This window comes from Miniopterus natalensis, chromosome 3 (genome assembly GCF_054644295.1).
Source record: "Miniopterus natalensis isolate mMinNat1 chromosome 3, mMinNat1.hap1, whole genome shotgun sequence".
Classification (NCBI taxonomy): Eukaryota; Metazoa; Chordata; class Mammalia; order Chiroptera; family Miniopteridae; genus Miniopterus; species Miniopterus natalensis.
In genome coordinates, this window is record NC_142083.1 from 85494912 (window position 1) to 85509761 (window position 14850).

At 44.0% G+C, this 14850-nt stretch overlaps 1 protein-coding gene across 1 annotated transcript in view; it reads right to left on the minus strand.

Moving 5' to 3' along the window:
• SNX29 (sorting nexin 29) overlaps positions 1-14850 on the minus strand; it is a 458514-nt gene that overhangs the window by 146232 nt on the left and 297432 nt on the right. The window lies entirely within an intron of this gene.

The following is a 14850-nucleotide window of genomic DNA, read 5'->3' on the forward strand; positions in this document are numbered from 1 at the left end:
AGTTTTCCTGGGAAGGCCGAACCGTGAAAATAAACACTCAGAGGGACTCCCTCAGTCCCTGCAGCCAAGGAGACTGTGAGCTGTTTAAGGACACATACCATGTCCCTCTCACCTTTGATCCCCAGTTTAAAGCACAGTATCTGGAACTCAGGAAACTGAGAAACAACAAGATACATGGGGAATGACTGAGCTGATCAATAAGACAAAGATTTGCAAACTGTGGGCTCCTAGGTAAATTTTACTTCTCTCATCAGCATCATTACCACAGCCGCCACAACCACCATCAGTGAGTGCTAAGCAGGTGTCAGGCACTAAGGGCTCTGCAGGTATTACCTGACTGGATCCTTATAACCACCCAGATAGGGGAGTAGGCTGTCACCTGTGGGAGTCACTAGAGTCACCCACAAATAACTGCTCTTTCCAGGTGCCTGGAAGGAGATCTGTCCATGGGACTCGTTTTGTCAGTGAAGTAAGAAAAGAGTGGTACATGTCATCTAGGTAGAAGCCTTAAGAGCGTGTGCTTGGCCAGGCTTTCTGTCTCTCCATCCTGGAGCAGAGACAGAGCAGAGGCTCTGCCAGCCCATGAAGGACATACAACATGAGTGAGACGAAAACCTTTGTGTTTTCTATAATGGCATCTTGGAGCTGTTAGTATGGCATAACCCAGCCTAGCCGAATATACTACACCCCACCTTATAGACTGGAAAGCTGAGACTCAAAGAGGTGAGGTGCCTTCTCCAAACCCTTCTATTACTGAGGCAGACAGGCTTGGAGAGCACAGGAAGCCTCGGCCCAGCTGTCCTCAGGTTCTGAGGAGGTGTGAGTCCCCCGCACGCCAGATGACTTGGGGCTCCCTGGTTGGAAACCACAGACACCTCTGTGTCTCAGAAACCAACAGTCCCCCCTAAGACAGAGTAAAATTCACAGGTACCAAGTTCCCCAAACCCCAAGGCATGAGTGAGGACAAGCATGTGGGAATACATACAATTCTGTGTCATAAAATAATGCAAAGAGGAAGAAAGAGATGAAGGGAATCAAATATAAGTACTACTGAAGATCAGACCAGAGAGTCTGCAGGCAAAAAGTCTGCAACAGAATTTCTTTATCATATACTGCCTTACACACAACTGGTTATTTCTATACAATCAATTAAAGGGAAGCAGTAATTTTCACTCAGATGTCTCATGACCAGAGTGAAATGAAACCACTTTCAAGAGTCCCTGTGTCCACAAGGTGAATAGTATTGCTTAGAACCACAGCTCCTCCTGGCACTAGGACCTGCAAGAACTCTCTCCCATGGGTGCTCCCAAAGGTGACAGAATGTGGACTAGTGAGTGTCTTCTGCACTATTCCTGTGGTAAGCAGTCTTCCAACATGGACGGCGTGGCCCCGTTTCCTGGCATCCACGCTCTTTAGTTGATTCTATAGAAGTAACAGTCCCCAGCTCTGAGTGTGGGCTGGTCCTAGGGACTTGCTTCTCAGGAACCTGAGATCTGAGCAGAAGCGATGTGATGCCACTGCCGAGAGTAGGCTGTAAAAGACTGTGACTTCAGTCTTGCTGGCTTTTGTGGCTTGCTCACACTGATGGAGAAAAGGCTATGCTGAGCCAGGCAGCAAGAAACAGAGGGTGTTCTCCAGCCAACAGCTGGGGGGGAACCAAGGCCCTCAGTCCAAGTCCCTGAGAAACTGAGTGCTGCTAACTACCACATGGGCCCTTCTCCAGCAAGGCTCTGAGATGTCTTCAGCCCCTGCAACGCCCTGACTACAGCCTGTGAGTGACCCAGGGCAAAGGACTAGGGACACTGCACCGATTCCTGACCCTCAGAAATGTGAAGTCACAAATGTTTGTTATTTTTAAATGCTGCCTCTGCCTCTAACTTTCGGGACAATTCTGTTATGCAGAAATGGATAACTAGTAAAACCCCTAAAAATATACAATGATGAGTTTTGTTCCCTACTTGTTTCTGGTGCTATCCCTTAATAAATCATTAGCATACTGCCAAATCACTTCCCATGATTCTATAAAGCCACAATAATGTCACCTAGAACTTTGATCCTGAGATGGAATCTGGAGGAGTACTTCCCGGACTTTAGCCCATCCCAAGGCACCATCACAATTTTGCCACATTCATGTACCATATTTGTTTACTAATGTTATTTCTTAAATTGACTCACCTTTTTTAGTTATAAAATGTACTTAAGAAGGAATTTCACTTGCTACCTACAGAAAGCAAACTGAATCCAATAAAAACAAAACTTGATTGACTTCTAAGTGTCAGTGGCTCTCAACCTGGCTGCGTCAGATCACCTGAGGCAGTTGGGATGTCCAGCCCACTTCAGAGATTCTCCTCAGCTGATCTGGGGTTGAGCCCTAGTATCAGGCATCTAGATACCGCAGCTGCCCAGCACCCTGATCCAAGCCCATACTCACTTCATCAGGGCATCTAAGAAGCATTAAGGACATGTTCGCACAAACCTGAGACCACAGCAGCACTGCTGAAAGGAAACAGAAGGGGGAGCAACATCTCCTAGCTAACAGAGTCCACGTTATTTACACCTGGCTCTCAAACCACCTGAAACCATCCTCCCTCCCACCAAAGCTACATGCCTAAGATCTCGGGAAACACAGATCTGAGACTGGGCAAGACCATCTCCCTGGGAAGTCCTCCATGGTGTGATCTCTCAGAATACAGAGATTCTGAGCAATAGATACTCTCAGGTTATGGCTCTGGCGAGGACTCAGGTGGGTCTCCTCCCCCACACTGTACTGTGAGGGCCCAAGGCCTATTCTCTTGCAGCCAGTGTGCAGGTTAGCACCTGACAACAGAGGATGCTAATTTTGTATCCAGTGAATAAATAAACAAAGTGTCGTCCTCACTGGACCTTAGGGGATGGGTGAGATTCAGACTACTGTCCAGGGCTAGAAGTGATTTCCAGAGGAAGCCTGGGGCAAAGGAGACAAGCAAGTCTTCTCTAGCCAGCCCTTGTTCTTCTACCAATAGCTTCTCCAAATAAGCTCTGGCTTGTTCCGACAGGCACAGTCTCTCTGTGACTGATGGATAATTTCATACAAATTGGAAAGCATTTAAATTGAGACATCAGGAAAATCAGGGTGGGAGACATATGATATAGCTCTTTACACTTGACAGCAAATAAAAAATGAAAACAGCAATGTTGATCATCTTGTGACAAATAAATTCATGGTCCCTTGTCAGTATGTGGAATTGAAACAGAATATTTTGTTCTAGTCAAATTCACCAAGTATTTTGTGTGCATCCATGGTCAGAATGCTATGGTGAGAAGCGGGAACTAATATGCATTCATTCATTCGATTAATACTTAAAACTTTCTTCCAGGCCCTGAGGACAGCCAAGTATAAAGTGGACAAAGATTGAGACAGCAAATAAACAACTCTATGCCAAGTAGTGATAATGCTATGAAGAAAAATAAAGCAGGTGATATTTTTTTCAGGGGTATGATAAGATGGTATTTGACCCCTACTTCAGATGATTTAGAGGCATTTTTTTGTTTAATTCAAACCTCATACAACTCACTCTGGTGAGCATCACCAGTTCTATTTAAAGATGAGGGTATGAAGACTCAGAAAAGTAAGAGACTTATCAGCTCCATCACTTATTAGTCATGAGCACTTGGGGACATTATCTATCTCACTGTGCCTTAATTTCCTCATCTCTACAATGGAGGCAGGAGTGCCTACATCACAGGCGTGCTACTACAAATAAGACACCCGAGAAAGGATTTGGTCTATAGTAGGCATTCAATTAATGTTATCTATTGTAGGTTGGAGCGTAAATGCTGCTCCCACTTTTAAGGACTTCATTATCTGATGGAGAAGCCAAAAGATACACCCATGAAACTAATGGCTGATAATACCCATAAACAAACCATGAACAAACCATACTGATTTATAACACCAGTGCCCTGCCTAACAGGCCATCTCCCCGGCCAACTGCTAGTCATCCTTAAAACCCAAGTCAACATCTCCTCTTTGAGGCATTCCACGACCAACCCAGCAGTGAATTAAGCCACCTTGGTGTCACCATTACATCTGATAACTGACATAACTATTTTTCCTTCGTTTGTTCACTCATTCATTCAACAAATATGTTTCAAAAGCCAACCTTCTGCCAGACCCTCATCATGCCCCACTGGAAATATGTGTTAACACGTCCACGTCCTTCACTGGATGACAAACTTCTCAGAGAGGGAGAAAATTAACTGGATATAGTGCAGCAGAAGAAAGTAATTAGTAACTAAAGGACAACATTTAGAAAGTGGATAAAATGGGTAGTCCAGAGAGAAGGGGAGGTTAGAGGAATTTAGAGAAAGTTAAAAATAAAAACAACAGTATTGACAGGGCCCCTAGGGCTTCCTTAAAGAATGAGCTGGACCTTGAAGGACGGGGAAGAGCGGGGAGGAGGGGGAAGCCGACACGTGGAGAAGGCCAATCTCGACAACATGAGCAGCATAAATGATCCCATTTATGTAAAAAATGTATGCTTCTCTGTATGTAATTGCATAAAAAATACCTAAAAGGACATACACCAACCTCTTCTTATAGGGATCTCTGGGAGAGGGACACATATTTTATACTCTATTCAGTTGCACATTATTTCTTTCAAAAATATATTTAATTATTCATGTAATTTAGAAAAAAATTTAAACCACATCTTCTGAAAGTCAAAAGGCAGAGAAAAAGAGACTGCAAGTGGAAGGAAGAGGAAATGCTAAGGGGCAGGGCTCCGTGGCCAAAGGGCCAGTAGCAAGAGGTGAGGAAGAAAGTGCGAGTTAGGTCCTGTTTCAGCATCTGACAGATTATTTTTAAAACTCAGCTAAAACACTTCTGCACTGTTTCGAGGCACTGGGAGCAACAGCTGGCTGTGAGCCCCACTGTACCAGGGGCGGGAGACAGTTCCCACTGGGGGCACACACACTCATGCTGGCAAAGGCAATGATACTCCTATACAGCAACAAAAGAAACCCCACACACAAAAAGCCACTTTTCCAGAAAATACAAATTGAAGGGAACCTGAGATTTTTTCTGACTTTATCAAAAGCCCTGGCCACATCCGTCACAGAGCAACTATAACCACCCACTTGGTTGTGAACAAAGCCCTTAGCTTTTCAGTGTCTGGGAGAACAGCATTTGAACCCTGGTCAACAAAATCATTGTCCTCAAAACCAGAGCAGCAGCTTTGCAGACCCGAGGGGCAAGAAGGCTTAGGAACCTCATGGGCAATTCTAGATGGTGCCCATCCCTCAAGAAGAGGGCATTTCTAAATGAACAGAAAAAGGGAGCCAATGGTTTGGCTTTTTGCACCTTAATTAGGGATCTCTTTACCAAGACGCATCTGTTCCGATCCAATCACGTAACCGGCTGGTCTCCTGGAAGAGACAGCAACACAATGGGCTCTGGATTCCACAAACCAGCTGCCCAGGGACTCAACCTCCATGAAACATACAGCAAAAACAGCATTTATTTTTACTGGGAGATATATAAATCCATGTCAAGGAGATGGGGACAACTTCCAGAACAAACTGTACCATCCCTTTGATGTGTAAATGTCACTCATCTAAAATTGCTCAATTCCCAACTCAGCCCTAAGTTAATGATGGGCCACGAGAGAAGGAAGTAGAGATTATCTGTTTTTTTTTAAGATTGTAAAAAAATAAGACGAAATCTAAAAAGAATGTAGAAAGTCACATGCAATTGGTGGGGAAGGTAAGACTAATCAGAAGGGAACTCTATTATCATGGAGAAATCATTATTAATAATAAATATTAAGTAATAAGTACATATATTTAGTTAGAGGGCTTTTGTAAGTATAATCATGTGGTTATTATATATCCTTAGAAATACTGTGTGCTAATTTAGCTGAAAGAGAATAAATTAGGTTAGGATTTAGATGGATGGTCTTGGTAAGATTTACAAGGCAGGGTGGAGACAGAACAAAGGAGCTGGGAGAGTCTGCATCTGGAGGATGAGAGAAAGGAAGCACGTCAAGGACAGTGCTGCAGTCTGACCACAAGGGACAGAGGTGCAGTCCCAGACCAGCCTAGACAGGAGTTCCCATGTGGTTGCCACAGCCACAGGAACCACTTTTCCATGCTAATAACTTTCAACTGAGAAACCTACATGCCAATCAAATATATAGTGGTCAGGAGCCAAGCAACCCAGAGTCTCGAGGTTGCTACATGGGGGAAGGAGGGGGGGCTGGGAGCATCTTCCATAGAAGGCAGAGAGAGAGATCAAAGCTGACTTATAAAATAAATAAGAGAAGGCCCTGCTTACACCAATAATGAGCATGTGTCATCAGCTCAGGGTTTTGATTCATATGAGTCTGAGCACCTGGGTCAGATGAAAACCAAGCAAGAAAGGGTGAGCTCATCTCAGGAAGGACTTGGTGATAAATAAAAGGGGAGCACAGGGCTGTGAGCCCCAAGAGCATTTTGACTACTGCTGTCTGTCATCTCTCCTGCTGGTGGGGCTGGGAGCAGCTAACTCAAACCAAGGGCTCCCTAAGCCATGCTAGGGAGAGAGAATCAAGAATCAGCAAAATGGGGGTCAGAGGTGGCCTCATGATCCTGGCTCCTACTTCTTCAGAATCTGTGACATGATAGGTCTCAAGGTTATCTTTTCCAGATCTCCATCTCCAAGCCTAGTTACATGAAGTGAAGTCGCAGGAGAGAGATGCAAGTCACACCAAACATTTCTGGCCTTTGACCTCATCAAGGGCAAAGTCCACATTGTCCACGTCTCCCACATCCCCACCATGTGCCACACACTTTGTGTACGACATCACAAGAAACACAAGTGACCAACAGGCAGACTAAGCAGGTGCAGAAAAATGCCTCCGGCAACCCATAGCTGATTGTCATGGAGCACACAGTGTATAAATCAACAATTCTATCCCTTGCCAGTGCTTCCTATTTACAGCAATATGGGACAGGCTTTGAGGCAGTTACACGCTCTACATTTGCCAATAGACACAAAACTCTTATCTTAATGGAAATGTTATTTTCAAAGTCCCACACCCATAAGCCTTGGGGAGCCAGGTTCTGCCCACCCAACCCTGCAGTGTAGCCTCCCAGAGATCCCTGGTGGAACCCAACTACCCCTGGTGACGAGCAAGCCAGGCGTAAACTGGGGTCAGGAGTTTACACGAGCACATGGGAAGAAAGACCTATGACCTGGGGAGCCCTCTGAGGTATAGGAAGTATCTGCTTTAACATCAAGGATTATGTGATATCGTGGGGTATTTGCCCATGGACAGAAAACCATGGGTAGGCCCAAAGAGTATTCCGCAAGCAACTTCCCAGGTGACTTGTGTCTAAAAGTAACTAATATTTCTGAGCTAAGCCTCTATCCGAGACATATTTTTAGTGGCCTCGCTTTAATGGCATTTTAAAAGATAATCTCCTCCAAGACAGCAGACGATTAAAACACAATGTCCAGGTGCCGATTAAAAAGCCTCTTGTGATCCGCAATGTGATGCTGAGAGCTGCTGTGGGACCACAGACAGTTTGGTGCTTGATGGTTAGATATCCAGCAAGTGCCGCCCAGCGGAAAAATATATTTCTTATTAAGCTTCCTGACTTAAATAGCATCAGCCCTCAGAAGAGATCACTCCCTGTGGAGGTTTTAAAGATACCAAGAAAGTCCCAGGAAGCATTTTATTTCAAAGTGAACCTTATTACAAAATTGTGAGGAGTGTTTTCCACCTATTCCACCCCTGAATTTTAAGTTGCTTGTCTTTCTCCCCAACCAGCTCATTTCAGCAGTGGAAGGGAGGTGACCCATGGAAACACCAAGCAGCTTACGGAAAGTCTCTGTTACCCAGCAGGATCCAGGAAGGCACCTTTCTGGATAATTGAATGCTGTGGCCAACAGTGTCACCACAGATACTACGGGTGAGTGGCCAGATTTATACATCACATGCTCCGTGAGTGACCATGTGTGCCAGCCGCCGAGAGGGAAGTGAACACACAGTCCCCATCTCAGGAAGCTGCCATCAGTCCACAGGTGAAAAAAAGAAAATTCAACAGAAATGATTACACAGAGTGACAAATGCTGGAGCACAATGTGCCATGGAAACACAGATGCGGGGCCAGCCCAGCTCAGGAGTGGAGGGTCTGCGCAGGCTTTCGTGAAAGTGGATTCTACTGGAAGCCCCATCACAGGGACTGCGTGCAAAACACAAAAGTCTTGGACAATGAAGAAGTGAAAAGGATGTGTGGTTTTTCCAAGATGATTGCACTGAGCAGCAATTATCATCCTGTCATAAAGTGGTGTAAGTGTTTATGGAACGAGAGGCAATGGAAAGGGAAGGGACAGAGTGAGAGATACAGAGAGAGAGATACAGGCATGGGGGAGAAAGAGAGACAGAGAGGCAGGCCAGACAGAGCCCAGGAAGTGAGAGAGACTGAGACCCACATAAAGTCAGACAGAGGCAGGCCAAGAAAGAAAAGACAGAGAGAAGCAAAGCGAGAGAGGTGGAGAGAGAGGAGTAAAAAGAGAGAAGCACATAGACAACAGAAGAAACTAAGAGGCAGATAAAACACAGAGAAAAGCAGAGCAAGAGAGAGCACACAGAATACAAAGAAAACCAGAACAGCCTGGGCTTTGAGAGGCCACGTGAAGAGGCCCAAAGTGCCAGGAGCCAGTGCTGGGAGCATGAGTCAGACCCAGGCCAGCTAGGGAGTGAGGAGGTGGCCTGGTGGGCCCTGGACTGAATGCAGCCTGTCACTCATTTCCAGTGGGCCGTGGGCAGGCTCACTGTACTTCATGGCCACACAATGTTACCTCCTCTCCTCCAAGCCCTGTGGATCCCACGCCCAGGCAGGCTCATGAGACACACCAGGTTTCCATGACCTCCTTGCCCGCTGGTGCATGGGCAACTGACACGATACGCAACTTGGCCCTACATCTCCCAAATGCATTCCTCAGAAAGCCTCTTAGAAAAGATGCTCCTTGGGGAAGTAATTGTGGGAAATAACGCATATAACGCATGCTGTATCAACCCCTTCCGAGAGCCACGAGGTGCTCTGGAGGGAAGTGCTACAGCAGAGAAACCTATTCAACATCCTTTAATCCAACACTTTCAATCTTTTTCCATTAGGGATCCGAATCTTTAAAGCCACCCAGAGTGTTGTGCCTAGAGCAAAACAGACATTAAATTTTCCTTGAAATGAAGAACAAAGAAAGAAAAATAAAAGAGTACGCAGCATGGTGTTAAAGGATATGAAAGTCCCAGATTTGCATTCTGGTGCCACCAGGAGGCTACATGCCGTGGGGTAAATCATGAAATCAATGTGCACCTCAGTTTGCTCAGCTGAAGAATGGATCTAATAAATAAATCATACAGGGTTGTTCTGAGGGTGAAAGGACAAAAGGGCATACCAACTCCAAGCACACAATTAAATGGCTAACAAAGAGCGGGGTCCCTCACCAAACGGACACAAAGGGGACAGGTGTGAGCAGTGACAGGAAGAACAAACCAACAGGTTGGTGCTTTGAATCAGGGCAGCCATTAGAGAATCCTGAGGTTAGACCACACGGGGTCATCTCTTTGCTTAAGTAGACATGAGCCATTTAAATGGTACTTGGGGACAGAGACCCATCAAAGAAGAAAGAGAAATCCAACTGCAATTATGTAAAGTGAGACCAAGTTCGCCTCCACTGTGGGAACGAGCCTGCATTTAGTGAGGTTTCGTCTTCCACCTTCCCTGTGCTGTGGTTTTAATTGACCTCTACGTCTTACATCTTACAGGTCCTAGGACCCTGTCTCCATTTATTATTCAAAATAGGAGCTCTTACCCCAGAGAATTTTCAGGGCTGTAATCAAATCTTGCTAAAAGGTTAAAAACAACAACGCACACACCAAAAAACAAAACAAAACAAAAACCCAGCATTCATTCAAATCTTATACCAGAGGGGGGAAAATAATGAGAGAGTCCTAAAAATACATTCAGAGAAACAAAAGGAAAAAAATTCAAACCTTAATCCAAACTCCTTCTTAAAATAAATGATTTAGCTTAAAAGTTTATAATATTATAGAAAGATACCAGTGAGAAGAAACTGTGTCCCTGTGCCTATTTTTTATTATTATTTGGTCCACACAGTCATTTTCTGCTCTATGAAAATAAAGTCCTCACTTAGGAAACATTTAGTGAGCACCTACTATGTGCAGGGCACAGTGCTGGGGATTCAGAGATGAAAACAGGGTGGGGCTCTTACTACATGCCCACCACTGAGCTGTTTTACTGGCAGCATCTCAAGAAACTGCCCAATGAGGCTGCTGCCCTGTGACTCCCCATTTATAGAAGAGGTTTCCAAATGAAGAGACTTAGTTCTGCCCTTGAGGCACTGGAACACTATTGGTCTGGGAGGGAGTCTAATCAAGGGTCTGCAGAGAGCCAGGCCAAGTAGAAACGAAGGGAGGAGAGGCTGGGATTCCTAGGACAATTGTGGGATTCCTCTCAGAATTAAAAGGAAGACAGGCTCCAGATCTGCAATCGGATTTGAAATTTACCCCTTCCTTTTGCTCCAGCTGACTCTGGGGAGATGAGCAGAGTAGGCCTGAGGCAATAATGACAAGGCCAAGGTGTCCCCTTGGGGGCCACTGCTCAAACGGCCAGCTTTTCCCAACAGCCTTCAGGCCCTTAATGACGGCATTACTCTCTCCTCCCTCTGGCCATCACAGCCTGCCCCAGGAAAGGGCCTATGACAGTCAGAGCTACCTGTGTGTGAAGAGATGCCACTGCCCTGAAGGTCATGCAGACTTGAAGCCAAAGGGAGTGTGGCATGGAGGAGAGAAGGTGGGCTTGCATGACATAGGGGCCCAGTGAAAAAACTGGACTCCACCACATACTACCTGTGACATTCATTCGCTCACTCACTCCATGAGCCAACTCACCTTTACTGAGCACCCACCTCGTGAAGCACTGGGACTCAAGGGGAGCAGAAAGAGACATGAGAGTTGCCCTCATGAAGCAGGAGAGACAGATATGAATCAGCGAGAAACGCAGAATTACATAAAGAAAAGAGAGAGATACATATAAGCATTGTATTCAACATGGAATATTCAACCTGGTCAGGGCATCAGGAAGGCTTCGGGAGGAAGCCATGAGTTGATATTGAGGAGTTACCTGGTCTGGAGGAATATTCCAGGCAGAGGGAACAGCAGGAGCAAAGGCCTCGCAGAGGGAGGAAGCAAAGGGCCTGGAGCAGAAGCAAGCCGATGGGTTGGGAGCCCAGCTCCATGTTAGGGAAGGCGGGCAGGGCCCATACTCTCCTACATCTCAGCTGCCATGTTTATAAGAGAGGATAACCATCCCACTTAATTCACAGGCTCGTCTTCAAGGTTAAGTGAGAGAACGAAGGTGAAGACCCAACGTGCGCCTGACACAGTGGTGGACCTTGATGAATCGTGAGCTGCTGACGGATGCCGGCCCTCAGAAAGTCCTCCTGTGACAGGTGGAGGGGGATGGAAAGAGGCCCTGGGGTCTTGCAAGGCAAGATCTCTGGGGCTTTCCCCACTGAGCGGAGCCCCACAAGCTGCCAGGCAACCTTCTCATCTAAATGCAGGATTTCACAAGGATGCTATGCCAACATTGTTGTAAAAATAAAAATGGGAAACAACTCAATGTCCATCAATAGACGCCTAGTTAAATAAATTATAGTATTGTCAGTTCAAGGGAATATGACACAGTGCTTAAAAAGGATGATGCAGCTTCGTATGTAAATAAAATAAAAAGATTTCTAAAGTACTGAAGTGGGGGGAGGGGAAGTAATACACAGAACAGCGGCCATAGCAGGCCACCAGATATTAAAGCATGTGGGTGTCTGGAAAGACAAACCCAAGACTGGTCACTGTTATTGCCTCCAGGTCAGGAAACTAGAGGACAGGGATAGGGGGAGGTTTATTTTTCACTGAGTACCCTTTTATACTACCTAACTGTTTAGTATGGGTGTAATGACTTTTGTCAAGAGTCCAAAATTTTCTAAGTTTCCACTGTTTAAATAAAAACTCAGTCTTTTAAGGCAGACAGACCCAGATCTGCCACTTCCCATTGTGTGACATTGGCCGAGTTACCTCATTTCTGAGTTTCCGCTTCTGCAAAGTGGGATAATAGTAATAATTACTGCTAGGGTCGGTGAAGAGTAAATAAAATACTAATATTTTGAAGGTATTTAGTTTTTTTGCAGGTATCAATTACTTAATAAATGTTAACTATTAAAATTGGAATTACTGATTTGTACTGGTTGGATTGTTTTATCATTCACAAGTAGAACAATGCACTGAAGTTGCTCTCTGGAAACGCACCTGCAGTGGCAGGTGCATTTCTTTCACAGGGACTCCCTACAGGGTCCAAACTGAACCTGCAGGGCGATATGCAGATTCCAACAGGCTCAAGAAAGTCATCATCCAAATGCAGTATGTGCACTTCATGAGGACTCTGATGAGAGTAAATAAATTGAAAAAAACTTTGAGAGAACTGCAGAAAATGGAACACTGATTGGACATTTGATAATATTAAGGAATCACCATTAATTTTTTAGACATGATAATGGTACTGAAAGTAAGTATCTTTTAGTGATAAATATTAAAATATTTATGAATAAAATATCATGGCTTGCACATGCATCCAAATAATTTGTACTGGGAAGTGACTGAAATGAGTATGAATGAACCAAGAATGGGTGTCAGTTGATAGAACTGTTACAAATCAGTAAGGAAACACAATCCAATAGAAAAACGTGAGCCGGCTGGGGTGGCTCAGTTGGTTGAGCTTCGTCCTGTGCACCGAAAGGCTGCTGGTTTGATTCCCAGTCAAGGCAAATACGTGGGTTGAGGGTTCAATCTCCAGTTGGGGCACGTACGCAGGATAATCGATGGATGTTTCTCTCTCTCTAAAAAGTCTTCAGGGTGAGGTTGAAAAGAAGAAGAAAACGGACAAAAGGCCGTGAGAAACAAGCCGCAGAAGTGGAAGCCCAAAGGGGCAACGAGCCAGTGAGATGAGCCACCCACCGGTGAGCAGAGAAATGCACCTCAGGGTGTTAGCAGGGATGTACACTTGTTGAAAGGCGCTCTTGCACACTGACAGAAGAATCACGAATAGGTATCTTTGCTTTACAACATGTCAGTGATATTCAACCAGCGTGCCACAAGAATTTTTAACACATGCAATACCTGACTATTTAGTCAGAGGCACTGACCTCTTTCCCCTTAGATTGTCAAATAAAAAATGACAACAGCCAACACAACAATAGCTATATGATGTGAATGAATCAAAATTATACCTATTTCTTGGTCAGATTGGCAAAAAAATGTATCTGTGTGTGTGCCGTAGAATTTTAATAATTAGCTAAAGTATGCCGTAAGATGAAAAAGGTTGAAAATAGCTGCAATGTGGCAAAACTCTTAAGATACCGCACCCTACACCTCAGCAATTTCACACTCAGACTTAGACATTGACATTAAGAAAACACTTGTGTAATGGATGTAGGAAGTGATAATAAATGGCTAATAAGATTAAAAAAAAAAAAAAGGGACAAGTAGACATTGTGCATTCCCTGATAGAAAACATCACCCCAATAAAAATTTATGTTTTCAGCAAAATTAAACCTGAATCCAAGACTCTAGATTCAAAAGCCAATTTAAAGAAATACAGTTAACAGAGGAGCATGTCAAATAGCACTGATTAGAGCTGCAATCAGCAAATTTCAAGTGGTGAAATGACCCAGGGTCTTCAATAAATAACTGCAAAAAAAAAAGAGAGAGATGAAAAAGGGCCCCCTATAGAATGAAAGGAAATAGAAGAGAGTAGTTAAATTCATAGAGACAGCAAGTAGAATGATGATTTCCAGAGCTAGGGGAGAGAGGAATAGGGGTGAACGTTTAATGAGCACAGAGTTTCAGTTGCGGATGATAAAGTTCAGGAGATGGATGGTGGTGATGGTTACACATTGTGAATGGACTTCATGCCACAGAACTATATTTAGAAAATGCTAAAATGGTAAATTTTATGTTATGTTTATTTTACTACAATTTAAAACAGTTTTTTTAAAAAAAAGAAACATAAGAGACATGACCAACATAACACTTGGACCTCATGTGGATCCTGATTCAAAAAACTATTAAAAAGTATAAAATGAGCCCTGGCTAGTATGACTCAGTTGGTTAAGCACTGTCCATGCACCAAAAGGTTTCTAGTTCGATTCCTGGTCAGGGCACATGCCTGGGTTTCCAGCTCATTCCTCCGGTAGGGGGCATGTAGGAGGCAGCCAATTGATATTTTGCTCTCACATGGATGTTTCTCTCCCTTTCCTTCCTCTCTCTAAAAATCAATATAAAAATCTTTAAAAAATAAATATGAGACAATAAGAAATTTGAACACTGATATTTGATGGAATAAAGGAGTTATTGGAAATGGAGGGATGACAACAATATCATACTTATATTTTCATATATATATACATATACACACACATACATACATGTATACTGAGACATCTACAGATGAAATAACGCCCAGTATTTGATTCAAAATAATACAGAAGAAGAAAGTGGGTATGGATAACTTCAAAAAGATTGATAAGGATTAATAATTCAACTTGACAGTGGATACGTAAGATGCATTATACTAACCTACCTACCTCTGGGCATTTAACATTTGACAAAACAAAAAAGTTTTTAAATGAAAAGGAAACTATTATAAATGTGTTCAAAAGGAAAAGGTGCTCTCAGCATCATGGTCTGTAATAGCCAAATACTGGCAACAATCTTAATGGCAATGGACACATGCCTGGACTTAAAATACTGTGGT